Here is a 27,693-nt window from a genome sequence, read left to right as displayed (position 1 = left end):
AGCCCTGTATCTGCTCTATGCTTACAGTGCAGAGACTGCTTGGGATTCTCTCTCTCTCCCTCTCCCCTCCCCTGCTCATGCATTCCCTCTTTCAAAATAAATAAATAAACTTAAACAATTATTTTAAAAATTCTATTTTCAGGGGGTGCCTGGCTGGCTCAGTTGGTAGAGCATGTGACTTGATCTTGGGGTCATGAGTTTGAATCCCAAGTTCAGCATAGAGATTACTTTTAAAAAATCTTATTTTCGGGGCACCTGGATGGCTCAGTCGGGTAAGCGTCCGACTTCAGCTCAGGTCATGATCTCACTGCTTGTGAGTTCGAGTCCTGCGTTGGGCTCTGTGCTAACAGCTCGGAGTCTGGAGCCTGCTTCGGATTCTGTCTCTCTCTCTGCATGCACCTCCCCTGCTCGCTGTCTCTGTCTCTCTCTCTCAAATATAAAATAAAACATAAATTTTTTTTAAATCTTCTTTTCTAAAAATATTAAATGAAGGATTTATAGGTCAAGTCAACTGTGTCTCCCATTCCCATTCTTCAAAGAGGGTCCTTCTTCATAAATTATCTTACTGGACTGTATGACCCCTTCTCCCTCTTTTCCAGAGTTTATTAGTCTGAGATGAACACCAGACCCAAGACCAATCAATCTGTAGGAAGCTCTTTAAAAGCTCTCCCTGCCCACCCCTGGGGACCTGGCTGGCTCAGTCAGTGGAGCATGCTGCTCTTGATCTCAGGGCTTGTGAGTTCAAGCCTCACATTGGGAATAGGGATTACTTAAAAACAAAATCATAAATAGATAGATAGATAGATAAAACCTCTTCTCAAACACTGAGGTAAAAGGGGTTGAGATGGGTTGAATATTGATTTAAAGGCACATTGAAATAAAAATTAATTAATTAATTAATTAAAGGCACATTGAGAAGGCAAACAGTGGACACCTGGAAGCAAGAGGCATAAAGAAAGAGGATATAAGGATTAACAGCTGAGGTAAAAAGAAGCAGTAGCTGGGGTCTTCAGATTCTGAGTAGAATGGTTTGGATGCCAAGAGTCTGTAAAATAACAATGTAAAAGTAAAAACTAAATGCAGGATGCAAGAATGTATACATTGTATTTAAAAACGAATGTATATACTATTCACATTGGACACTTGGAATACATCAACATTTTAGTAATGGTGGCAGGATTACAAGTGCCGTTTTTAAAAGATTTTATTTTTTAAAGTAACCTCTCCACCCAACATGGGGCTTGAATTTACAACCTTGAGATCAGGAGTCGCTCCACTGACTGAGCCAACCAGGCACTCCACAAGTGATTTTTATTTTCTATGTGTTCTGCAATGATCATACTTATTTTTTTTTAATGTTTTTTTTTGAGAGTGCGTGGGTACATTCGTGCGGATGAGTGAGTGAGGGGCATGGAAGGAGGGGGATAGAGGATCTGAAGTGGGCTCTGCACCAACAGCAGAGCGCCCGATGTGGGGCTCGAACTCATGAACTGTGAGATCATAACCTGAGCCGAAGTCCAACACTTAATTGACTGAGCTGCCCGGGTGCCCCATGATTTTTAAAAACCTGTTTTAAAGGGTTAAATAGAATGAAGATCATCAGTATTCAAAAATTGTTCAGGGGCGCCTGCGTGGCTCAGTCGATTAAGTGTTGGACTTCGGCTCAGGTTATGATCTCACAGTTTATGAGTTCAAGCCCCACGTTGGGCTCTGTGCTGACAGCTCAGAGCCTGGAGTCTGCTTTGGATCGTGTCCCTCTCTCGCTGTGCCGCTCCCTCACTCATGCTCTGTCTCTCTTTCTCTCAAGAATAAATAAAACATTAAAAAAAAATTGTTCAGAAAATAAGCTGCATGTGGCCAAAGTGACTAGCAGATAGAAGTTCAAATAATTTCCTGAGGTCATAAATGACTTCAAGGAAACGGTATTTAGGCTGGGTCTTTTAAAGACTAAGATGATATTTTTTCATTTATGGGAAGAAGACAAAGCAAAGACAAGTTGAGTAAGTCATAGGAGGAGGGTACTGAATAGATGTCCTCAAAAGGTCTTGAATACAAAGATGTAAGCTAGAGAGAGGTGCTGGATGGGAAGGAATGAGCTAGAGATAAGAAATTATCTGGAGATTGTTATTAATTGTGCTAATAATTAAAGAGATCGATTGTAGCATAACCTTATATATGTTTACTGTTATTACTATTTACTCAACTTTGAAAATTTCCTTAGCTACCATTTTATTCTGAGTCTTAACAACGTAGGCCTAAATTATGCCGTGTCTAACTTGTTTCTAGAGCTCCAGAACCAGAACCTCATTTTTACATAGCTGTCTTAATAATTTTTCTCACGTAATTTTCCTCTTTGTTTTACACCCATGTCATGAAATCTAAGCTTTTTACTATAACAAAGAAAAAAATGTCTTCTTCCCTTCACACATCGTCAACAGGCTTCCCCAAACTTACCTACATCCTCAAAATCAGTCTTTCCCCTTATCGGCCTTTGACTGCTAGGAGGTCAGTCTCTTTACAGTCTTGCACACTTCAGGCACTTCCCACCTTTAAATCTGCGCAGATGTTTATCTCCTAAGTAGAAGCCCCTCCAACTTTCACTCCTGCAAAATTACAATCAACCTCTTTCAGAGCTGGCCTAAGCTCTTACCTCCTGGAAATTGCTTTCCTAGTAACTAGGCTTTCAGATCCCCATCCCCCAACCCCCAATACATTATTATGCAGTCACAGCTTTTGTTCTGAGTTCCGCGCCTGGTTCTCTCTTTGCATTGTAACCTCTTTGGGGAGAAGGAATGTGCACTGGCTCCACTGTGTGTCTCTCTACAGCTCCTTAGTATAGTGATGGCCAAAAATACTCTTAAAATGCTTAATGAATTAACAAAATTAGATGTTCTCTCGCATAATAGGGCATTGTGGAAATGATGTGTAGTGGTTTCCCTTGTTTCCACAGTTCCTAAATTGGGAGAAACGTCAATTTGCTTTTTTTTCTAAGGTAAGTACAGTTTCCTAACAAGATAAAATTTTAATGACTTTGATACCTCCATTCTGAGGCCAGATCGATCCAACTTCTGAAGTAGATACAACACTAACTGGTTGTTTCTTGGATCGTCAGAGTCTGAATGAATTAAAGGAAGACAAAACACAAAATTTTGTTAATCTTAGGGCTGCTTTTTAATCTTTGTGTTGATTTTTAGAATTTTCTATTCCAGTCTTTTATTAAAATGAGAAATATCTTGGGAATCCTAATTGTCTATTAAAGAAGAGTTTAGGGTTTTGTTAACTTTGAGAAAACTGCTTCCAAGAATTTTCAGTTTTACAGACTAAATGTTCCTATCAATAATTTTAAAGCTATGAAAGATTCATTTGACAAATATTTTTTGAACACCTATGTGCCTGGCACTATGCTAGGCACTGACATGTCCATGACCTTCATTTCAATGTTAGGAAGAAATAAAGGATTGAATGGAGAAAGTAGGTAAAGAAAATACTAAAAGACTCAGACCTAAAGTCTGATTAAGGTGTAACAACACCCTGCTGTTGATTTTTTAAAAATAGAGTCACCCAAAAACCTTAAATTTGAGGCAAATATGTAAGAAAAGAGTTGAGAGAGGAATATTAGAACAGCAGATGACAACATATGGTCTTAGTAGGTGAATATAGAGAGTGGAACATGAGCAGAAAGAAAATGGCTTTAGAATTAGCTCTTTTAAATTCTTTCTTTTTTTTAGTTTCTTTTTCTGAGTAGGCTCCATGCCCATTGTGGGGCTTGAACTCACTACCTTGAGATTGAGAGTCACATGCTCTACCAACTGAGCCAACCAGATGCCCCTAGGCTTTTTTAATTCTAAGAAACAAAGAATGAGGGTGGTGGCAGGTAAGGGAGGCAAATGCAAGTTAAAAAGTAGAAGACCCCCAAACTGATTTAATTTTAAAGGGCTGGTAAGTGTTTATTTAGTGGCCTGTGAGGGAAGCTTATACCTTGAAAAGTACAACATATGCCTACTAGAAATTGAAAAGGAGCCCGGGGTTTTGTCATTAACAGCAGCAAAATTGTAAAATAGTCATTTTGTCTCTCCTTTTAATATCTTCTCCACCTCCATCCTACTCAATTTTTTCAGGAATCCACAGGCTGCTTGTGCCCAGGGCTTTATATCAGTTTATCAAGGCTTTTTTTTCTTTTTTCCCAATAAATCATTTCCCACGTTATTCTAGGACTCTTTACTCCAAACTTCCATTTTCTAAGGAGCCCAGTTATCATGTAGTAAATTCTAGTGTTTAGTAATGTTTTTTGCATTTCTGACTATTTATAATGGAACCTCCTATAGACACTGAGTATGGGATTATAAAATGAGATTTTAGGGGTCCATGCTGGCTCAAGTCGGTGGAGTGAGAGACTCTTGATCTCGGAGTTGTGATTTGAGCCCCACATTGGGTGTAGAGATTACTTAAAAATAAAATCTGAATGAATGAATGAATGAATAAATAAATAAATAAATTTAAAAGATGAGATTTTAAGCATTGTGGAAAACAAATGAGATATTTTCTTAAGCCTGGATGCCTTTCTAAGGATAAGTTAAGGATGTATGTGTGTGTATAATGTTATAACATGTTTATCTAGTTATAATCACAATGTATGACAGTTTATCTAAATATTTTTAGTTCTTTAAATGTGTTGCATGTTTTACTTTTATCTCCTCTGTAAAGTTAGGGAAATAGTATCTGTCCTATCTTCCTTACAAGGATGTTTTAAACATCAAATGAACTTTTGCATGTTTAAACCCTTCCTAAAGTATAAAGAGAAAAGTAAATGTACTTACCATTATTTCTCTCAGGATCATTACTGCCCTGTAAATTTCCTTGAGGTCAGGAACTGAGATTTGTTCATATTTATAACCCTTTAACCTGAGGTTTACTTTTTACTAAAGTAATAGCTAATTGGAGGATAAATACCATAAAGGTTAAAATTAGTTATGATATTATAAGAAACATGTAGAACAAAGTTTTAGCCTCCTTTTCTCATAGCAAGCAGGGAAAGGATCTAGAGAAGCAGAGAGAGAAAGGAAAAGGGTTAGAATTGGAAATTCTAACTTATAAAGCTTTATTTTTTTTTTTTCAACATTTTTTATTTATTTTTGGGACAGAGAGAGACAGAGCATGAACGGGGGAGGGGCAGAGAGAGAGGGAGACACAGAATCGGAAACAGGCTCCAGGCTCCGAGCCATCAGCCCAGAGCCTGACGCGGGGCTCGAACTCACGGACCGCGAGATCGTGACCTGGCTGAAGTCGGACGCTTAACCGACTGCGCCACCCAGGCGCCCCTATAAAGCTTTAGTAAACCATGCCAAAAAGATACTAAAAGTATCTTTCATGAAGGAAAGTAATCTTTTTTTTTTTTTTTAAAGTTTTATTTAAGTAATCTCTATACCCAATGTGGGGCTTGAACTCATGACCCTGAGATCAGGAGTCACATGCTCTTCCAACTGAGCCAGCCAGGCATCCCTCATGAGGGAAAATAATTTCATGAGGGAAGATGATTGGGGTACCTAAATTTTATTTTATACTGTACATGTAATTAAATACTGTATATTTAATTTTGAGAGAGGGGGGGACAGAGAGAGAGGGAGACAGAGCATCTGAAGTGGGCTCTGTACTGATAACAGAGAGCCTGATGTGGGGCTTGAACTCACAAACCGTGAGATTATGACCTAAACAAAATCCTGTGCTTAACCGACTGAGCCACCCAGGCACCCCTGTACATATTTTTAAACCTGTATATATTTTTTTAATTTTAAAAAAGTGTTTATTTTTAAGAGAGAGAGAGCCAGCAGGGGAGGGGCAGAGAGAGAGGAAGACAGAGAATCCCAAGCAGGCTCCCCAGTGTCAGTGCAGAGCCTGATGTGGGCTTGAACCCACGAACCATGAAATCATGACCTGAGCTGAAATCAAGAGTCAGGTGCTTAACGGACTGAGCACACCCAGGCACCCCTAAACTCATTTAAAAAAAAAACAATTAAGAAAAGTGGTTAATCATAATTGTTTGTATAATTATTTACATCTTCACAAACCCTTTGGAAACTGAAATCCTTTAGTGTTGCAAAAAAAAAAAGAAAGCTGAGTATAAAGCAGCGATTAATGTAGTAAGGTACTGCAGCATATAAAGGAAACCTCATACTCATATATATACCTCATATATACTGTAGATTCAGTATATATGCATGCAGTAAAAAGAGCTAACGATTCTGGGGTGCCTGGCTGACTCCATAGAGAGAGCACGTGACTCTTGATCTCAGGGTTGTAAGTTTGAGCCCCATGTTGGATGTAGAGATTATTTAAAAATAAATCTTAAAGGGGTGCCTGGGTGGCTCAGTCGGTTAAGCGGCCGCCTTCGGCTCAGGTCATGATCTCATGGTCCGTGAGTTCGAGCCCCGCGTCGGGCTCTGTGCTGACAGCTCAGAGCCTAGAGCCTGTTTCAGATTCTGTGTCTCCCTCTCTCTGACCCTCCCCTGTTCATGCTCTGTCTCTCCCTGTATCAAAAATAAATAAAACGTTAAAAAAATTTTTTTTTAAAAATAAATCTTAAAAAAGCTAACAATTCTTCATGTGCAAGAGCTAGGATGATCACCCTGCTTTTCTCTGTTGTCTTAAGGTGACTTCCTTTCAGGCCATAGGGCCCTCCTGGTGACAGTCATTGGTTTAGCCATCTGTTTGTGTCTGTAAGCTTCTCCTTGCTCGGTTAACCAGAGATGAAGTTCTAGAAAACCGCATTTCCACAGGAAATTCTTAAAAGGAAAGGAGGTTGTATGTAAGGCAGATAGCCTCCATCTATTTCATTTTATCTTTGGTCTTTAAACTAATATTTACAAAACTAAGCAGAACGGATGCTTGGTAGAGGTTTCTTAATTTTTTTTTTAATTTTTTTTAACGTTTTGTTTATTTTTGAGACAGGGAGAGACAGCACGAACAGGGGAGGGTCAGAGAGAGGGAGACACAGAATCGGAAACAGGCTCCAGGCTCTGAGCTGTCAGCACAGAGCCCAACGCAGGGCTCAAACTCACGGACCGCGAGATCATGACCGGAGCCGAAGTCAGACGCTTAACCGACTGAGCCACCCAGGCGCCCCGAGGTTTCTTAATTTTTAAACTAAATATATGATTCCTGGTCTATAGAAAAATAATGAAAGATGAGTCAATCAGAAGACAAAAGGTGGCATAAAGAAGTCGTTTTAGCAACAATGAAGTTTTCTTTCATCTATTTGCATGAAAATTCTAAAATGACTTGGGATTGATCACAGAAGGAAATTTGTATAAATTCACTATTGAATACTTATGAAGTTACTTCTTCTTTTCATAAAAACCAATGATAATATTAAAGAATGACTTAAACATTTAACTTACTTGCTTATGCTTATAACATTTTATTGAATTAAGACAAAATCTAGCTTTAACATTATTATTAGTCAATCACACTGGGCAAGAGGATTATAATTTTGACTAGTCTTATTATGAATAGTTTTCTCCCTTTTTGTTTAATACTGATGTACATGTAATGTACATTATTTTTACAAAAAGTACTATAAAGTATGCCTTTGTTGTGTTGGTGTGATGGGATGCCAGGAAAAACCAAATTACCTTGGCTCCATTATGAGGGTTAGAAATGCCCATATTATTAAAACAATTTAAGACCCCAGGTTAAAATGCAAATCTGGGGGAGAGGGGGATAATTTTTTAAGTTCCTATTAGTTTGTTGTTGTTGTTGTTTTTCCCCAAGAAAGCTCCACGCCCAACATGGGGCCTGAACCCATGATTTCAAGATCAAGAGTCACATGTTCCCTGATTCTTGAGCCAGCCAGGCACCCCAAGCTCCTAACAGTTTTAGTATCTTATTGCAAATTAGTGAATTAGATAAATTAACAGTGCTGTGAAGATAATGGGAAATAGATTTTTAAATTTGGGGGATGACAGGGAAAATGGGAAACACGCATAAATATTGCGTTGCCTTGGAGAGGCCTGATTAGGAGAGGAACAGCATCAGGCACTCACTGGGTCTTTGGGTAAATAGAGGAAATCTGAATGAACATAAAATGTTTTATCTTAAGGGGCACCTAGGTGGCTCGGTTGCTTAAGTGTCCAACTCTTGATTTCAGCTCAGGTCATGATCTCATGGCTCATGAGTTGAAGCCCTGCATCAGGGTCTGCACTGGCAGTGCAGATCCTGCTTGGGATTTTCGCTTTCTCTCCCTCTCTCTACTCCTCACCTGCTTGTGCTCACTCTCTCTCAAAATAAATAAGTAAACATTAAAAAAAAAAAACACCATTTTATCTTAAGATGAATGCTAGTTAGTAAGTCCAATACTTTAAATATCTACCGAAAATGTAAGAATTCTTTCTTCATGATCAACTGTGGACTTAAGAGAAACAAAAAAAAGCCTGGGTGGCTCAGTTGGTTAAGCCTCCATCTCTTGATTTCAGCTCAGGTCATGATCTCCTGGTTGGGGGATCAAGCCCCACTTTTGGCTTTGCGTGGGGCATGGAATCTGCTTGAGATTCTCTCTGAAAATGGGAATTACAAAACTGATTCAGCAGATTCATGTCGTTTTGAGGATTATGTAAATGCTTTTGTAAACTATGAAGTACTACATGAATTCAAAGTAAAACTTAAGTCCAAAAGGTGGATAAATGATCTTTCTATATAATTTGCAGATTTTTTATTGACACCAGTAAAATCAGAATTGTGGTATTTCTACTAGCTGCTACTATGCATAACACAAAGATATAACAAAATTTTTAAATGATAGTTCCCAATAAATGTGAGGTGCTATTATTATTATTGAATCTTATCCTATCCTAATATGTGAGGTACTTTGTTGCTAAGCTTTTCTGCTTCTTCTAACATTTCTTTGTTCTCTTCCTTTTCACTGGCTCCTAAACCTCTGCTTTTAAACATCCAGTTTTCCACATCTTGAAAGAAATCGCTTGATGTATAGCTTCCTGTCTCAACCCCTTAATTTCTCTTCTCCCTTATATCATCAATGAGAGGCTTATATCAGTAGATCTCAAAGGCACAGAGATAGTTGCCATAGTTCTGAACATAAATGATGCCGACTGGTGATGCATTGGTGCAGCTTCTGGGAAACCAAAGTCTTTGGATTCTGGTTGGGCATGGGAGTGGGGGAGGGGCAGGGGGAGAGTATGGTTGCAAAGCTGAAACTTAAAGGAATTGGCAGAGGGTTGCCACCAGGAGTGGAACCTCCTGCTTAATTTGACTCAACACAGGAAACCAAAGGCATGGACAGGATTGACAGATTGATATCTCTTTCTTGATTCTGTGGGTGGTGGTGCATGGCCGTTCTTAGCTGGTGGAGTGATTTGTCTGGTTAATTCCAATAACGAATGAGACTCCGGCATGCTACCTAGTTACAAAACCCCGAGAATAGTTGCCTTGAAACCATGTTTCATTACAATCAATAAAAATTCATTTTTCTTCAGTCTCCTGTCTACTTAGAGCTATGGTTTGCCTCCCCCTGCCCACTTTACCTATCAGTTTTAAATTCATCATCAGTGTACTCTTTACCAAATAACCTCAATAGTTTTCTACATTGTCAACCACTAAGAACATTTTGTGAGTTAGAACAATGGCAACAAGACAATCTTAGTAATTATTTTTCTCAATCCTAAAACTCTCTGTAAATGAGAACTATAATAAAAAGCCTAGAAATATAAGTCCTCTGATTTAAAAAAAATCATCATGACTCTATGATAGTGATTGGTGGATGTTGAAAATGCCTGGTTTATAACTGCCATCTCCATTTTCTTTTCATTAGCCACCTACAATCAGGCTTCTCACCTTACTGCTTTGAAAATATTCTTTCATTTACTTATTTTTAAATGCCTATTTTTGAGAGACAGAACATGAGCAGAGGGGGGCAGTGAAAGAGGGGGACAGAGGATCTAAAGTGGGCTCTGTGCTAACAGCCAAGAGCCCAGTGCGGGGCTTAAACTCAGGAACCTTGAGATCATGACCTGAGCTGAAGTCGAATGCTTAACTGGCTGAGCCACCCAGGTAGGTGTCCCTGAAAATATTCTTTTAAAACAAGCTCCCCAGCAATTTCTTCCTGGTCAAATTCAAAAACCATTGATCTTCCTTCACCAAAAATATGCTAAAGTTGATCACCTTTTCCTTCTTAAAATACACTCTTAGATTTTATTCTTAGACCTGTACATGATCCCCTATGTATCAGGACAGAATGATAACTATGGCTGCTGCTGCTGCTGCTACTATATTGCTGCTTTCACTTAATAGTTAGCTTATAGTCACTGCTTACTGTAATTCTCACAATTGTCCTAAGGAGGTCAGTATTATTATCCTCATTTTACAGTTGAGGAGGAAACATGTTCAGGATTTAATCAATTTATTTATATTCACACATCAGACTAGGATCTTCTCTGGAGGTGTTAGATTTAGCAGTGGAGAGGCAGACCTAAACTGGATCACGACATGCTCTGTTCCCTATATTTAGAGAAGGAAAGTTTATTTGTTTTATTCCATTTATTTATATTTTGAGGGAGTACTGTACTTTGTTTGTGAAGGTGGCATTTCAGGTAGTTTTTTTACACAGGCTATTCATCCACAATTTTATCAAGTGTCCTTTGAACTCAGTTTTCACCAAAATCAGAGAAAGTGGATAGAAAGCAAGCTGTGCTAGGTTACTGATATTTTTCTCCTTTTCAAGTCAACTGGCTCCAGGAGGAATGGGAATGCAACTTTGGATTTGTTGAGTCTAGGCAATGCTCTAACCACATACGCTAAATTGCATAGTATAGTTATCAGAATTTGATGAATGACAACATAGATTTTAAATTAAGTTATGTAGTATAATTTGCTCAAATTTTGACCAAGTAGATTTTATTGGAGCCTTTGCAGTGATACAGTAGGATTTAGATACATTAGTTACATACATGTTTTAGTTTCTCAAATAAATGCATAACAGTATAATCTAGCTACAAAAGATTTCCTTAAGGTTTTTGTTGGCATTTCAGTGTTAATAATAATTGGGACTTGAGTATTTTAGATTTCATCTGAAATTAGTGGTTCACATACAAAAATAAATGGTTTTCACAGTTGTCAGCTTTGATTAACATAATATTAAACCTCTTGAGTATATTACACCACTACTTTCATTTTTTAACTGACAGATCTGAAAAATAATAAAGACAGAGTATGTCTTACAAACACATTAAATGTATATATAGTCTTTGATTTTTTTCATTTAAGATACCCTTACCTTTTTTCAGAGGCATTTGGCTTTCTTCTTTTAGCAGATTTTGTCACTAAATCTTTTACCTATCTACCAAAGTACTTTCAAAATTTTTTTTGTTTATTTTTATTTGTGTGTGTGTGTGTGTGTGTGTGTGTGTGAGAGAGAGAGAGAGAGAGAGAGAGGGCAGAGAGAGAGAGAGAGAGAGAGAGGAGAGAGCATGAACACGAACCGGGGAGGGGCAGAGAGAGGGAGACACAGAATCAGATGCAGGCTCCAGCCTCTGAGCTGCCAGCACAGAGCCCGACACAGGGCTTGAACTCATGAGCCATGAGATCATGACCTGAGCCAAAGTCGGACACTCAACCGACTGAGCCAGCCAGGCACCCCATCTACCAAAATACTTTCAATCGTTTGATTAACAAATCTAATGGAGGGAGGAGAGGATTATGAGTTATCTCAAAGATATATTAAGGACCTCATATCTATATAAATAGATTGAGGAAAGGAGGAATTGTGCATTAGTTATAAAGCCTTTCATTGCAGACAATTTATATCTCAAAGAATTTTCACATTATCTTTCTTCATATTTATCATTATATAGCTGAGGAAATTATTAAGATATTAAGTGACTTGTCTGAAGCCACACGGCATTGATCAGACCTGGGATTAGAAAACAAGTCTTCCTATGATCAGCCATTGTTCTTCACAGCATGCGTACCTTATAGATACCATTGTTCTCTGAAGTGTACTTTATAGATACCATGGAAGTGATTTCTTTTGAGAGATAGTTATTAAAGCACTTCCCACCTCTCAACTTGTCTACTTTTGAAAAAAAGTCCTTAAACCTGACTGTCTAAATTAAACAGAAGATAGTGTTAGCATCTCCAAGAAGAATTTGTATAGATATAATGAGAAAAATTGATTTAGAGAATTTTACCTGTAGTTTATTTCCTGCTAGATTGCTTCCTTGCCAAGCTAATTTGACCTACATTTAAAGGTGTCCAAATCAACTGAGATGTCATTCTATCATAATTATAGAAGCTCTTCCACCAAAATGTATTCAGTCATAAATAGGTAAACTCATGACCTTGGAGAATGGACAGAAAAACAGATAAGACAGTCTCAAAGAAGAAACAGAAATGTATGTGCTTTCTAAGCTACTCATTGTAGGATGGGTGTAGGGATCAACTGGTTCATAATTAAAGCTTTACTCATCTTCCTGATCTGAGCTGTATCCTTATTTACTCCATCTGTATTTTATGTGAAATGCATTGATGGCCACGAATCTGTTTCTTTGGTTATACTCAGTGATACAGGAAGTGTCCTAATAAGCACTAATCTGAATAATAAGGATAATGGCTTTAGTCTGAAATTTGCAGATAGGACAGTGGAAGCTGGGGCGAAATGACTGGTCCAGAGTCATACAATGGGATACATAGCTCCCTGGATCCCAAAGGACAGCTGTTTCCTCCAAGATTTGGTGACTCAGAAACCTCATGTTTTTAGAAAATTCTCCCTTAGGGCAAATAAAAATTTATTTACTTATAACATTTACCATCTGAGTCTATTTCTGCCCTGCAGGGCCTCACTGGACAACCTACCTGCTTCTGTATCCTCTCTGCCCAACCTCAGTCTCTTTTATATCTTGTACAGCTTAGGTTCAGAAGCTGCTTTATTTCCTGAGGAAATTTCTCCAACCAAGAGTTTTCAGTATTTTAGATCTTTTTCTCTCTCTTTTTATTGCCCACTTGTGCCTACTTGCAAAAGATTTAACATGTCTTTAATACCTTTTGTCCTTCCTTCTCCCACTCCCAGTCTCCAATCTCTTCTTTTTATTTTACTCCTTATTTTAGATAATAGAATCATCATCTAGTCAACCATTTATTTTAGATACCTTAGGATCATCTTTTATTCCCCAACCCAGCATTACCCATCACATTGAATCAGGGGCCAAATCTTGCCAGTTCTATCATTTAAGTGTCCCTGAGTCCCATTTCTTTTTTCAATGCCACTGCCCCAGCTCTCATTCTTATCATTCCTTGTCAGCACTATTATAATTAGCCTCTATACTCAATTCTCTGCTTCTATTCTCTCTATGCTACCCTATTACATATTACATATTACCCTTATTACATAGTCAAAAACCTTACAACTTGAGAAAAATGAGATGTGCATAATAAAAAATTAGAGAATAGCACAAGATAGAATTTATAATCCAATGCTAAAAGTTGTGTATTGGCCACTCAGTATTGTGTGAAGTCAGGAAATAGCAGTTATCACTCAGAAAATTTCTAGAGAAATCTGCCTGGAAATGGTTTAAAGGACAGGTGATATGCAGAGAGAAGTTGAAAAAATGCTCCATGTTGTAATGAATGAATTCACTAATTTGTTAATTAACAATAACAACAATAACATAATGACCCTTTAATTGAACACCTATAATATGCTAGTTTGCAGGATAGATGTTATTACCTGTCCTCTTAGCCTTTCTGATCTGGGTTACAGGTGAAGTAATTGAGCTCTGAAATTTTAAATAGTATGCCTGACATCACAATAAATTTCAGAACTGACATTTAAACTCAGGTGTGTTTGGTTTTAAAACTCAGGGTTATTTCACTGTTTCACTAAAATTCATTCAGGTATCTCTGACAGTGTGGAAATTAGTATAGAAGTGGTGTTAAAGGGGATTGCAAACCCACATATCTGATTTTGAGGTCATTTTTATGGCACAGAGGACTATATTCATTACCTTCAGCGTTTATAATCAAGGGATAGATTAGAGATCAATAAGACATTGTTACTGCCTTCAAGGAGCTCGATGTGCTGGGGAAGACTGGCAATACAGTGTGATCAGTGTTATAATGATGAGAAAAGATCAGGGAAACAAAAAGTTGAGGTTAATAGACCTGTTGTGTTCTAGTCCTGCTTCTGACATTAACTAATTTGTTGTTGTTGTTATTGTTTTTTTAAGTAGGCTCCATGCCCAACATGGGCTCAAACTCATGACTCTAAAATCTAGAGTCATGCTCTACCAACTGAGCCAGCCAGGTGCCCCTGATAGTAACTAGTATAGACAAGTCATTTAACTAATAACAAGTTTGTTTTTTCTTTCTTTTTTTTTTTAAATAATTTTTTAATGTTTTATTTATTTTTGAGAGAGAGAGAGAGAGAGAGAGAGAGTATGAGCAGGGGAGGGGCAGAGAGAGAGGGAGACACAGAATCCAAAGCAGGGTGACCTGAGCTGAAGTCAGATACTTTAAACGACTGAGCCACCCAGGTGCCCCACAAGTTTGTTTTTTCTTCTGTAAAATGAAGGGGTATGACTAAATAAAGGAACTTCTTAGTTATTGAAAACTCATTGGTTTGTTTAAAAGTATTTATTTATTTTTTTGTTCGTTATTTAAGTAATCTCTACACCCAACATGGGGCTTGAGCTCACACCCTGACATTGAGAGTCACATGCTCTTTGGACTGAGCCAGCCAGGTGCCCCCTCATTGTTCTTTTTATTCCTAACTTTTAGTTCTATTTTTGCTTTTCCATTTCATTCATTCGTTGACTCATTCATCAGTCCTTCATTCCGTCCACATGTTCCAGGCACTACGTGGTACACTGGGAACACAAACATAAGATATGGTAACCCCTTCCCTCACAGGCTTGAGGTATGGATAGGTAAATTCATTGTAGTGTCACAATAGAGACATTTACAAAGTGCTATGGGAAAATGGAGAGAATGTGAGGTGGGATGAGGATGAGGATGGGGAGCAGAAAATTTGACAAGGAGTTGACATTTACAAAGACTCTCAAAGAGTCAGTAGGAGATTGCTAAAACAAGTGCACATGGGACTTCAAGGCCAACGTTTTTTTGGTGAAGCTGTGCTTGTACTGTCTGTGATCAGCTGCTTCTAGGATTGATTTAGCTAATTTGGCTGGTTGGACAAGCATCTTTTCCGTGTTTCTCACTTCATGTTTTCTTCCCCCAGAAACTATTCTCTTTCAAAGAGGACTGACTTCCCAGACACAGTTGTAATTTATAAGTCTTTATCTCTCTAAAAGTCTAATATTCTAGCATGAATCTAAAAGACTGTATTAGGGGCGCCTGGGTGGCTCAGTCGGTTAAGCGTCTGACTTCAGCTCAGGTCACGATCTCGCGGTCTGCGGGTTCGAGCCCCGCGTCGGGCTCTGGGCTGATGCCTCAGAGCCTGGAGCTTGCTTCCGATTCTGTGTCTCCTTCTCTCTCTGCCCCTCCCCCGTTCATGCTGTGTCTCTCTCTGTCTCAAAAATAAATAAATGTTAAAAAAAAATTTTTTTTTTTTTTAAATAAAAGACTGTATTAGAGGGGCACCTGGGTGGCTCAGTTGGTTAAGTGTCTGACTCTTGATTTTGGCTTTGGTCATGATCTCACAGTTGTGGGATTGAGCCCTGAGTCAGACTCTGTGCTGATGGTGTGGAGCCTGCTTGGGACTCTCTCCGTGCCCCAACCCCCCTCTAAATAAATAAATAAACATTAAAAAAAGATTGTGTTAGAGTATTATGAAGTGTTGTCGTGTCAAAACTCTGGAACTAGGTGTGACCAGGAAGGATTTTCAGAGTATTAATTAGAAAAAAATTTCAGTGATTTTGGAGTCAAAACAGACCTTCATTCAGATTCTCTTTACCTGTGAAATGGGTGATCTCACAGAGTTGTTCTGAGGATTGAATGAGCTAATATATGTAAAAATAGACATAGCCAATTACTTAGGTGCATGATAAATGGTATGTGTTTGCTGATAGTGGTGTTAGTACCTTATTATGGTGATGTACTTTGTTGCTGAAGATAGCAATAGCTATAGTAAGAATGAACTACAGAGTTAAAAGTACTAGATTAGAGGGTTGCCTGGCTGGCTTAGTTGGTAGAACATTCAACTCTTGATTTCAGGGTTGTTAAGTCTGAGTCTCATGTTGGGTATATAGATTACTTAAAAATAAAAAATATATACATACATTTTTTGAGAGAGTACACACTTGCACACAAGCAAGGGACAGAGGGGCAAAGGGAGAGGTAGAGAGAGAATCTTAAGCAGGCTCCACTCCCAGTACAGAGCCCAATGTGGGGCTCAATCTCATGGCCATGAGATCATGGCCTGAGCCAAAATCAAGAGTTGGATGCTTAACCAACTAAGCTACCCAGGCACCCCAAAAATAAAATCTTGAAAAAAAAAGGTACTAGATTAGATGGTAGCAGATGATGATTTGTAACTCTGACAACCATTGTGCCTTATTATAGAGTAGAGATCAATTTCTTGATGATCCAGTTTAAAGTTATATTGGTCATACATCTTTATTTATTTGTTCTTAAATTTTTTTTAAGTTTATTAATTTTTTTTAGTAATCACCATACCAAATGTGGGGCTTGAACTCATGACCTCGAGATCAAGAGTTGCATGGCCTTCTGACTGAGCCAGCCAGATGCTGCTGTTTGCTATACATCTAACATAGGGACAAGTGGGTAATTATTTCTATGAAGTTTTATGTAATTTTCTTTTTTTTTTTTTTAATTTTTTTTTTTCAACGTTTTTTATTTATTTTTGGGACAGAGAGAGACAGAGCATGAACGGGGGAGGGGCAGAGAGAGAGGGAGTCACAGAATCGGAAACAGGCTCCAGGCTCCGAGCCATCAGCCCAGAGCCTGACGCGGGGCTCGAACTCACGGACCGCGAGATCGTGACCTGGCTGAAGTCGGACGCTTAACCGACTGCGCCACCCAGGCGCCCCTTTTATGTAATTTTCAAAAAAATGTTTATTTATTTATTTTGAGAGAGAGAGTGCACACGTGTGAGTAGAAGAGGGACAGAGAGAGGGAGGGAGAGAGAGAACCCTGATGTGGGGCTTGAACTCACAAACCATGAGATCATGACCTGTGCTGCAATCAAGAGTCAGATACTTAACTGAGTCACTCAGGTGTCCCACTTTATGTAATTTTTATAGTTAAAAAATGTTAAAGGAAATAATGGTGGGAAGAAGCTCCATTTCTAGACATCTGTCTCTGCACAGTCCAGGGTAGGAATTCTTCAGGGCCAGTCTGGCACTGGAGAAAAAGGGAGAAGAGAAGTTTGGGTTACAGAAGTGGGTACCTCACCTCCTGAGGTGCTTAGAAAGGAGATGTACATTTGAAAGTGAGAAAGTTCGCATTAAAAAGCCAGGGAGGGGCACCTGGCTGGCTCAGTTGGTAGAACTAGAGCATGTAACTTTTGATCATCTTGGGGTTGCTTGAACCCCATGTTGGATGTAGAGATTACTTACCAATAAAATCTTAAAAAAAAAAAGTAGCCAAGGATTACAGGGCTATGTCTTTACTCTGTAGATAGTAAAGTCCTGGAAAAAAAAGATAATGAAAGAGGGGCGCCTGGGTGGCGCAGTCGGTTAAGCGTCCGACTTCAGCCAGGTCACGATCTCGCGGTCCGTGAGTTCGAGCCCCGCGTCGGGCTCTGGGCTGATGGCTCAGAGCCTGGAGCCTGTTTCCGATTCTGTGTCTCCCTCTCTCTCTGCCCCTCCCCCCTTCATGCTATGTCTCTCTCTGTCCCAAAAATAAATAAAAAACGTTGAAAAAAAAAATTAAAAAAAAAAAAAGATAATGAAAGAGAGGAAAATATAGTTTTTCATGGTATCTGTCATCTCACCTATGACACTGAAGAAGGTGCAGCTCTAAACCTATTCCTCAATCTACCAGACTGTGAACATATGATCCTCAACCATGGAAAAATATACAAGAAAAAAATATTTGGAAAGAATATGCCAAATGTAATAGTCCTTTCTTTAATTGTTAGGATTATGGGTGATTAATATCCTTTTTAAATTCTTTGCAGTCATTTCCACATTCTACAATAAGCATATATTGTTTTTATTAAAAAATTTCATTTAAAAATATTTAACAAGTCTATCACCTATCCAGTGGGAGCTATTGTGTTAATGGTACCTATTATTTCATAAACACTCACTTTTATGCCCAGGGACTATGCATGCAGCTTTGTAAGTATTTTGTCATTTAATCCTCACACTAAGCCCATGAAGTATATACTGTTATTCCCATTTAGAAATGAAGACACTGAGGTATGGAGATCAAGTAACTTGTTTTAGGTCATGTAGTTAACAGGTAGCAACACCAGGATTTGAATCCAGGAAGACTCCAGAGATTCCTATGTATACTTACTTCTACTATGTACAGTGCTTTGGTCTATACATACACTGAGACAACTGGCAGCTCTCAACTTCGGGTCTGCTTTTAGGTATGCCACACACAACATCTATTTGGTGGCTTATAGCTTATTTTAATGTTAAAAGCCTTCAGATGCTCTGATAATATTTTTGTTTTTCTTACAATTCTTAGGAAAACAGGTATTTCATTAGGAAGATAAACTAGAGAATTGAATTCAAATATATACATAAAAGTTTGTTTCATTTCTGAACAAACTGAACAATGCTATAAAATTCTTTTTTTATGTCATTAGTGTAGCTTTTGCTTTTTAAAAACATTTTATTTCACTTATTTTTTTAAGTTTATTTTGTTAGTACTGTCTACACCCAATGTAGGGCTCCAACCTCAGTTTGAGAGTCACACGTTCCATTGATTGATCCAGCCAGGCCCTCCTGTAGCTTTTGCTTTTTAAGCCACTGTGTCCTAGAGCTAGGTTTCTAGCTCCTGTGAATGAGTGTTTTTAGGAATACAGTTAAACTTTGGATTGGAATAACTTGTTCTGCAAGTGTTCCTTAAAATGAGCAAATATTTGTAATAAATTTTAACTTGATAAATGAGTGATGTCTTGCAATGCAAGTAGTATGTGATGCTGAATGTCACATGATCACAGTGGGCCAATGGTTCTTGAAATTTGCTTTGATATGCAAGTGCTTTGGATTGCAAGCATGTTTCCAAAACTAAACTATGCTCACAAACCAAAGTTTTACTGTAATTGCAAAGAAGCAGAAAATGTGAACATTTTTTCTTCAGTTAGTGCAACCACTGTAGGAAGATGCTTTTTTGGAAAGTTGAGCAAGAGTAGTAATGTAGATCAAGAGTATAATTTTTGTTTTTGTTTTTAAGTAAAGTCTATGCCCAAAGTGAGGCTTGAACACACTACCTGGAGATCAAGAGTCACACACTCTACCAACTGAGCCAGCCAGGTGCCCCATGAGTGTAGTTTTGGTATAGAATATCCTTCTGTAATTCTCTAGCAAACAGTTTTCATACCAAAAACCATTAAGTACCTAGGAATGAACCTAATCAAAGAGGTGAAAAATCTATACACTGAAAACTATAGAAAGCTTATGAAAGAAATTGAAGAAGACCCCCTCCCCCAAATAGAAAAACATTCCATGTTCATCGTTTGGAAAAATATTGTTAAAATGTTGATACTATCCAAAGCAATCTACATATTCAGTGCAATCCCTAAAAAATAACACCAGCATTCTTCATGAGCTAGAACAAACAATCCTAAAATTTGTATGGAACCACAAAAGACCTCGAATAGCCAAAGCAATCCTGAAAAAGAAAACCAAAGCTGGAGGCATCACAATTCCAGGCTTCAAGCTGTATTACAAAGCTGTAATCATCAAGACAGTATGGTACTGGCACAAAAGCAGACACATACATCAATGGAACAGAAGAGAGAACCTAGAAATGGACCCACAAACATATGGCCAACTAATCTTTGACAAAGCAAGAAAGAATATGCAATGGACAAAAGATAGACTCTTCAGCAAATGTGTTGGGAAAACTGGAAAGCAACATGTAGAAGAATGAAACTGGACCACCTTCTTACACCATACACAAAAATAAATTCAAATGGTGTAAGAAGGTGGTCCAGTTTCATAAGTAAACATAAGACAGGAAGCCATCAAAATCCTACAGAAGAAAACAGGCAACAACTTCTTTGACCTCGGCCACACCAACTTCTTACCTGACATGATTCCACAGGCAAGGCAAAAGCAAAAATGAACTATTGGGACCTCATCAAGATAAAAAGCTTCTGTACAGTGAAGGAAACAATCAGCAAAACTAAAAGGCAACCGATGGAATGGGAGAAGACATTTGCAAATGATATCAGATAAAGGGTTAGTAATAACCCAGTGAAGAAATGGGCAGAAAACATGAATAGACACTTCTCTAAAGAAGACATCCGGATGGCCAACAGGCACATGAAAAGATGTTCAACGTCACTCCTCATCAGGGAAATACAAATCAAAACCACACTCAGATACCACCTCACGCCAGTCAGAGTGGCCAAAATGAAGAAATCAGGAGACTATAGATGCTGGAGAGGATGTGGAGAGACGGGAACCCTCTTGCACTGTTGGTGGGAATGCAAATTGGTGCAGCTGCTCTGGAAAGCAGTGTGGAGGTTCCTCAGAAAATTAAAAATAGACCTACCCTATGACCCAGCAATAGCACTGCTAGGAATTTATCCAAGGGATACAGGAGTACTGATGCATAGGGGCACTTGTACCCCAATGTTTATAGCAGCACTCTCAACAATCGCCAAATTATGGAAAGAGCCTAAATGTCCATCAACTGATGAATGGATAAAGAAATTGTGGTTTATATACACAATGGAATACTACGTGGCAATGAGAAAGAATGAAATATGGCCTTTTGTAGCAACGTGGATGGAACTGGAGAGTGTGATGCTAAGTGAAATAAGCCATACAGAGAAAGACAGATACCATATGGTTTCACTCTTATGTGGATCCTGAGAAACATAACAGAAACCCATGGGGGAGGGGAAGGGAAAAAAAAAAAAAAAAAGAGGTTAGAGTGGGAGAGAGCCAAAGCATAAGAGACTGTTAAAAACTGAGAACAAACTGAGGGTTGATGGGGGGTGGGAGGGAGGGCAGGGTGGGTGATGGGTATTGAGGAGGGCACCTTTTGGGATGAGCACTGGGTGTTGTATGGAAACCAATTTGACAGTAAATTTCATATATTAAAAAATAAATAAATAAATAAATAAATAAATAAATAAATAAATAAAAGATAAAGGGTTAGTATGCAAAATCTATAAAGAACTTATCAAACTCAACACCCAAAAAACAAATAATCTGGTGAAGAAATGGGCAAAAGACATGAATAGACACTTCTCCAAGGAAGACATGCAGATGGTTAACAGACACATGAAAAAATGCTCCATATCTCTCATCACCAGGGAAATACAAATCAAAACCACAATGAGATACCACCTCATGCCTGTCAGAATGGCTAACATTAACAACTCAGGCAACAACAGATGTTGGAGAGGATGAGGAGAAAGAGGAATCCTTTTGCACTGCGGTAGGAATGCAAACTGGTGCAGCCACTCTGGAAAACAGTATGGAAGTTCCTCAAAAAATTAAAAATAGAACTAACGTATGACCCAGCAATTGCACTACTAGGTATCCAAAGGATACAGGAGTACTGATTCAAAGAGGCACATGCACCCCAGTGTTTACAGCAGCACTGTCGACAATAACCAAAGTATGGAAAGAGCCCAAATGTCCATCGATGAATGAATGGATAAAGAAAATGTGGTATATATATACAACGGTTATTACTTGGTGATCAAAAAGAGTGAAATCTTGCAACAAGGTGGATGGAACTAGAGTGTATTATGCTAAGTAAAATAGGTCAGTCAGAAAAACACCAATATCATGATTTCACTCATGTGGAATTTAAGATACAAAAGAGATGGACATAAGAGAAGGGAAGCAAAAATAATATAAAAACAGAAAGGGAGACAAACCATAAGAGACCCTTAATACAGAGAACAAACTGAGGGTTGCTGGTGGGGTGTTAGGTGTGGGGATGGGCTAAATGGGCAAGGGGCATTAAGCAGGACACTTGTTGGAATGAGCACTGGGTGCAACATGTAGGTAAGGGTGAATCACTAAATTCTATTCCTGAAATCATTGTTACACTATATGTTAACTAATTTGGATTTAAATTTAAAAAATAATTTTAAATAAAATGCAAATAATTTGAATTCAGTAGTATGTAAACCATGAAAAAAAGAGAATCTGATGTTTTAAATATATCTTAAATCAAAAGTAAAAAAAGTTAAAAAAAAAAAGTTTTCAGCTTTGGAAGAGACCTGATAAAGTCCAGCCAAGTGGTTGACATCTGGACATCCTTGAGTGCCCTCCTCATTTCCCTCCCATCATCTTCCCTTGTCCTATGATTCTAGTAACAAAGGACTCACAGTTTCCAGAGGCAGCCCTTCTGTTTTAGGACTGCTGTTGGTAACTTTTTCTGATGTTGAGTAGAAACAAGTCTTCTGGTAGCTTTTTATTTGTCCTACAAATGATTGAAAGAACAATTTTAATAGATCTGAAACAAATTTTAGTCTATTTTTATTATGTGTGATGGCAGAAGTGAACCCTCAGTATGCTCTGTATCATTATGGATTTATCAGTTAGTGTTCTTTATATGATACTTTTGTTTCTCCAAGTGTTTTCTGTAGAGTACATTGTATTTTGGCTTACCCTGTCATCTGAGAGGAGACTGGGATAACTCAAGTACACACACACCTCCTTTCCTAATCCTTACAAAGTAGATCTTATTATTTCCATTTTACAGATAAGGAAACTGAAGTTAAATAATTTCAAAATCACAAAACTAGAAAATAGCTACATTGGCACTTAGATCTTAGGGTTTCCAAGGGATTAATGCCTGGACTTTGAATCCTTATACTTTACATTGTAATTAATATGCTAAATATCAGATCAAGTGGAATATCTGTGGTAGCAAGGTAAGAGACCTGAGAAGGTCACAGAATTTGTTTGGAGTTGGAATCAGTCTTGCAGTATATCTTGGTTTTGTTTCTACTTGTTTGTGTAGTCTACTGGATGTTATTGGCTTGAAAATATAAATTTGGCTCATTTTTTCCTAAGTGCTTGTAGACAGAGGTGCCTGTTTGATCCTTTGATTTAAAAAGAACCTGTTTAGTATCTTTAGGACTATACGGATGGCATACTGCTACAAAATTAGACTATGCTTCTATTTTGAGATGATTCCATTCTAGGATTCCGGTTAGATTGCTTTTAAGACATAGTATAAAACTTCCCATAAGTGTGACCATTTCTGAAGAAGCCCAGTGCTGAGACAAGTGAATATAGTCATTTCCCCAGAGGATTAGGGAGAGTATTTTGGTACAAGGATACCTAGCACCATCTTCAAATGGACAGGATTTTTGCTAATAAGTTAATAAGTCAAATTTAGTTAATAGATGGGAAGGGTCAGGAGTAACAGTCAAAAACAAAAGCCTTTATTTTCAAAATATCCTAAACTCTAAACTCCCCAGAGATGGTTTAAGTATATATCAAAGCATCTTCCGTCCCTAATGGGACAGAAATAAATCACAGTTCTCTGAATTCTCTTTTCTTTCAGGCTCACCTGCCCACACTTCAGAACTTTCTGAATTCTCAGACTTTATACCGATGGCAGACCCCAGCTCCACTCATCCAAAGCTTTCCATTTTGGTCAGTTTGAATCCCTATGAGGCAACTGCTTTCAGAAGGGTAGGTATTATGAGCTCACATAGGGCTGTGGGGGAGGGGTGAGCTGATCTGTGGGGACTCCCCTATTTAGTAGCTGGTCACTCCACTTCAAACAAATCTGCATCACACTGAGGGTTTCCACCCCTTTTTCTAACCCATTTGTCCCTAGTGCCTGGGGTTTTGGGTCCTGGGGAGCCATTCTCATGTTATCTTCTCTTTGTTTTTAGGTTGCATTCTGCCTTAACCATAATTATCGTTTATTCTGTACCTTTTAGTTTGGTGGGGAATGCTGAAGTTTTGCTAGCCTTTCAATTGCTGCCACTCAGGTCCTTTCTAAAGGACAGAGGCTCAAATATCAATTCCTTGATTTGTCCCTGGCTGGCTGAGAAAATCTTAGTGTTGGAGGGGGTTTCTGAGCCCAAATTTCTCTTTCAATTTTCTTTGGTGAAAAAAAAGCAGCTCTTCCCGTTTCTGAGTCTTTCATCTCTTAAACTTCTTTGAGGATCGTTCTATCCTCAGAAAAACACAATTTTAGAGGTTCACAGACCTTCCAATACCTAAGAATATACCATCTCCAAATTAGGAACCCTGCCTGCTCTAGTGTCTTTCTGGAGTCCTATGGGTTCTGGTCTAGTATGAAGGAATAAGTGATGAATGGGGCTTTTAGGAAGCAATAAACTGATTTCCTCTCAATTTTTATAATTTCCATAAGCACTTTCAGCCTCCTGTGTTTGAAATTCTGGGAGCAGTCTGTACTGTGGCATGGAAAGACATGGTAATTCCCAAGTTGTTTTCATATTTTCTTAGAACTTTAACATCAACACTTTATTTCATAACCATTTTGGGGGAAATGAAACTCTGAAATTCCCTATCCATTGCATGTGGTAGTAAAGTGACCTCTAGTGGACTTTTCTGGTAGTTTCCAAGAAATTCTGGAACAAGGAGCTGGAGGGGCAGCCCACCAAAGTTAGATTAGCTATTCAGCTACCTAGTGCCCTGAAGTTCAGTTGGATGCATGGTAAGCTTCAATGCCAAGGCTGAGACAGGTGAGGGAGGTACTTTTGGATGAAGCAAGGTTCATCACTGGTAAAAGTCGCTGCAAGAGACCTTGAGTTCTTTGGAACTAACATTTCTCTAGAAAAGGAAGGACTGAAGATCAGATTATGAACGACGAGTCAGGACGAACCCATTGGATTGATTTTAGAAAAAAAAAGTTGTCTCTTTGAAATAATGAATAGTAAGAATGATATGAAGTCATGATAGACCTTTAGGCAAAGTGAGGGAGGAAGTGTTCCACATTTTATGTTTTGTGTGTTTTTTAAAGACAGATGATCAGACTATTTAACAATCAACAGCATGGGTGCAAAAAAAAAAAAATCTACATTAAAACCCTTTGTTGGAATATTTTACATTTTCTACAGAACAGAAACTAAAATAATCTGTTTACACTTAGTCACAAATACAGTCCTCGAGTTTTTTGCCCATGTGTATGGACACATGAGTATTGTCTAAAACATGTCTTCTTTGTATACAGCAGCTAGGCCCTGCCACCACTGTTCTTGGCTGAGTTCACAGATCTGTGGTAACCTGTAGCTTCCCTGTCACTTCTCTGGCTTCCCTCTCCTGCTAAGCTTTGTTTCTTGGCAGTAATTAAAACCTTCTGCCACTGCCATAGCTACTGCTGCTGCTGGAACCACCATAGCCACCTTGGTTTCATTGTTTGGCAAAATATTGGCCTTCACCGCCATAGTGGCCAGAGCTTCTGCATCCAAAATTTCTTCCTTTTGAGGGTCCAGAATTTGAAGATTGATTGTTATAATTGCCCAAATCATTAGAGTTTCCATTGCTTCCATCATTACCAAATCCATTATAGCTGTCTCCACTGCCACCATATCCACCACCACCTGGACTTCCGCTAAAGCCACCGGCTCACTGAAGTTTCCTCCATGACCAAAGTTGTCATTCCCACCAAAACTACCTCCACAACCACCACCAAAGTTTCCAGAACCACTTCAACCTCTTTGTCTGGATGAAGCACTAGCCACCTCTTGCTTAGATAGGGCTTTTCTTACTTTGCAGTTGTGGCCATTCACAGTATGGTATATATATTTTGAGAGAGAGAGCACACATGAGTGGGAGAGGAAAGAGAGAGAGAGAGGGCATGTGCGAGTGTCGGGGAGGGGCAGATATAGAGGGAGAAAGAAAGAATCCAAGAAGGCTCCACACTGTCAGTGCAGAGCCTAACACGGGGCTCCAACTCACAAACCATGAGATCACGACCTGAGCTGAAATCAAGAGTTGGATGCTTAACCCACTGAGCCACCCAGGCGCCCCAAAGTGTGTTACTTTTGAAAGACAATCTTGTCTACGGAGTTATAGTCATCAAATGTTACAAAAGCAAAACTGTTCTTGGCACTGCCTTGGTCGGTCATGATGTCAGTCACTTCAGTTTTCACATACTATTCAAAATAATCTCTTAGATGGTGTTCTTCATCACCATCTAAAAAGATGGTGTCTTCTCTATTACCACCAACAAAAATCTTTTTCACAATTAAGTGGGCACCAGGTCTTTGAGAATCTTCTCTTGAGGCAGCCCTCTTTGGTTCCACAACTCTTCCATCCACTTTGTGTGGCCTTGCATTTGTGGCTGCATCCACCACAGTGGCATATGTGACAAACTCAAAGGGTCTGCAGTTCTTGGTGTTTGGATCTCTGATTACCACACAATCCATAAACATTCCCCATTGTTCAAAATAGTCCCTTACACTCTCATTGGTTGTTTCAAAGCTCAAACCCCTGATAAAGAGCTTCTGCAGCTGTTCAGGCTCTTTGGGAGCCTCTGACTTAGACATGATGGTGGTAGGAGGGGAGACTTTAATGATGGTTACTCAGTGGCATCCAGGGGTGGAAAGCTTTATGTTCTATTGTTTTTTTTTTTTTAATGTTTATTTATTTTTGAGGGAGAGAGAATGTGAGCTGGGGAGGGGCAGAGAGAGAAAGGAGGACAGAAGAACTGAAGCTGGCTCTGTGCTGACAGCAGTGATCCCCATGTGGGACTCGAACTCGTGAACCATGAGATCATGACCTAAACTGAAGTTGGACACTCAACTGACTGAGCTACCTATGTGCCCCTGTTTTGTTTTGTTTTTTAAAGATTATCTACTTGGGGAGAGAGAGGGAGAGAGAGAATCCCAAGCAGGCTCTGAGCTGTCAGCACAGAGCCTGATGCAGGGCTCCATCCAACAAATCATGAGATCATGACCTGAGCCGAAATCAAGAGTCAGACACTCAACTGACTGAGCCACCCAGGTGTCCTTTTATGTTCTTTTTTGAGTGCTGCGACTTCTTGTTGGGAGGAAGAAAAGGAAGCAAACATTTTAAGAGTTCCAACTTGGGGCTAAACAGTCTGTCAATCTGTTAGTCTCTGTCTCTCTGTTTCGGTCTCTCCCACTCTCACCCTGTACCTTTTATCCAGCCCTACACAACAGCCAAAAACTGGGCAAATTCCATATATCGTCATTGCCTAGGGCCTACCCTGGCTCCTTTACTGGCTCTAGATCATGCTTTCTTTCCACTGGACCTGCACTGATCTTGATTACCTGGCTTGCTACTTGGAACTCTTCAAGAACATTTACTGGGACTTACCTCTCAGCATGTACCAACTCTTGGATGTTTTAGGGAGGTTACCCTGCCCCAACTCTGTCCATGAGGATCCAAACCCTGGTGGTAGCTGGCCCACTCTTACACTGGGAAATAGCTGGTTTGGACATTTGGTTTGTTTGGGCCTTTTGTCTAATAATAATCCCCTTGCTCCCCTCTAACCTGGTATTTAGTCTTGTACCTGTGAGCCTATTTCTCAAGTCACTACCCCCTGGGTTTGGTCCTATGTTGAACACTGAGGTCTCATCTAGCTGTAGGACTAAGGCTTCTAAGGACTTAG

The 27,693-nt window shown here is 39.0% G+C and overlaps 1 protein-coding gene and 1 long non-coding RNA gene across 8 annotated transcripts in view; one reads left to right on the top strand and one right to left on the bottom strand.

Moving 5' to 3' along the window:
* USP44 (ubiquitin specific peptidase 44) overlaps window positions 1-23,746 on the bottom strand; it is a 56,106-nt gene extending 32,360 nt beyond the window's left edge. For 4 of the 6 annotated variants that reach the window (XR_009265435.1, XM_058741748.1, XM_058741747.1 and 1 more), the window contains exons 1-4: window positions 23,650-23,746; window positions 22,457-22,551; window positions 3,039-3,115; window positions 2,455-2,603 (exon numbers count right to left, since the gene is read on the bottom strand). The gene's annotated coding sequence lies outside the window, so the exon portion shown is untranslated. The remainder of the gene's footprint in view (window positions 1-2,454; window positions 2,604-3,038; window positions 3,116-22,456; window positions 22,552-23,649) is intronic. The other 2 variants (XM_058741749.1, XM_058741752.1) reach the window with 2 other exon arrangements.
* The window catches only part of LOC131519069 (uncharacterized), a 49,855-nt gene that overhangs the window by 1,718 nt on the left and 20,444 nt on the right, over window positions 1-27,693 (top strand). Inside the window, exons 2-3 of one of the 2 annotated variants that reach the window (XR_009265438.1) lie at window positions 23,644-23,774; window positions 24,466-24,528. This is a non-coding gene — a long non-coding RNA (uncharacterized LOC131519069). The remainder of the gene's footprint in view (window positions 1-23,643; window positions 23,775-24,465; window positions 24,529-27,693) is intronic. The other variant, XR_009265437.1, reaches the window with a different exon arrangement.

Source organism: Neofelis nebulosa, chromosome 8 (genome assembly GCF_028018385.1).
Source record: "Neofelis nebulosa isolate mNeoNeb1 chromosome 8, mNeoNeb1.pri, whole genome shotgun sequence".
In the NCBI taxonomy this organism is placed as follows: Eukaryota; Metazoa; Chordata; class Mammalia; order Carnivora; family Felidae; genus Neofelis; species Neofelis nebulosa.
Note: the sequence above shows the minus strand (reverse complement) of the source record. Positions and strands in the feature narration are given on the sequence as shown.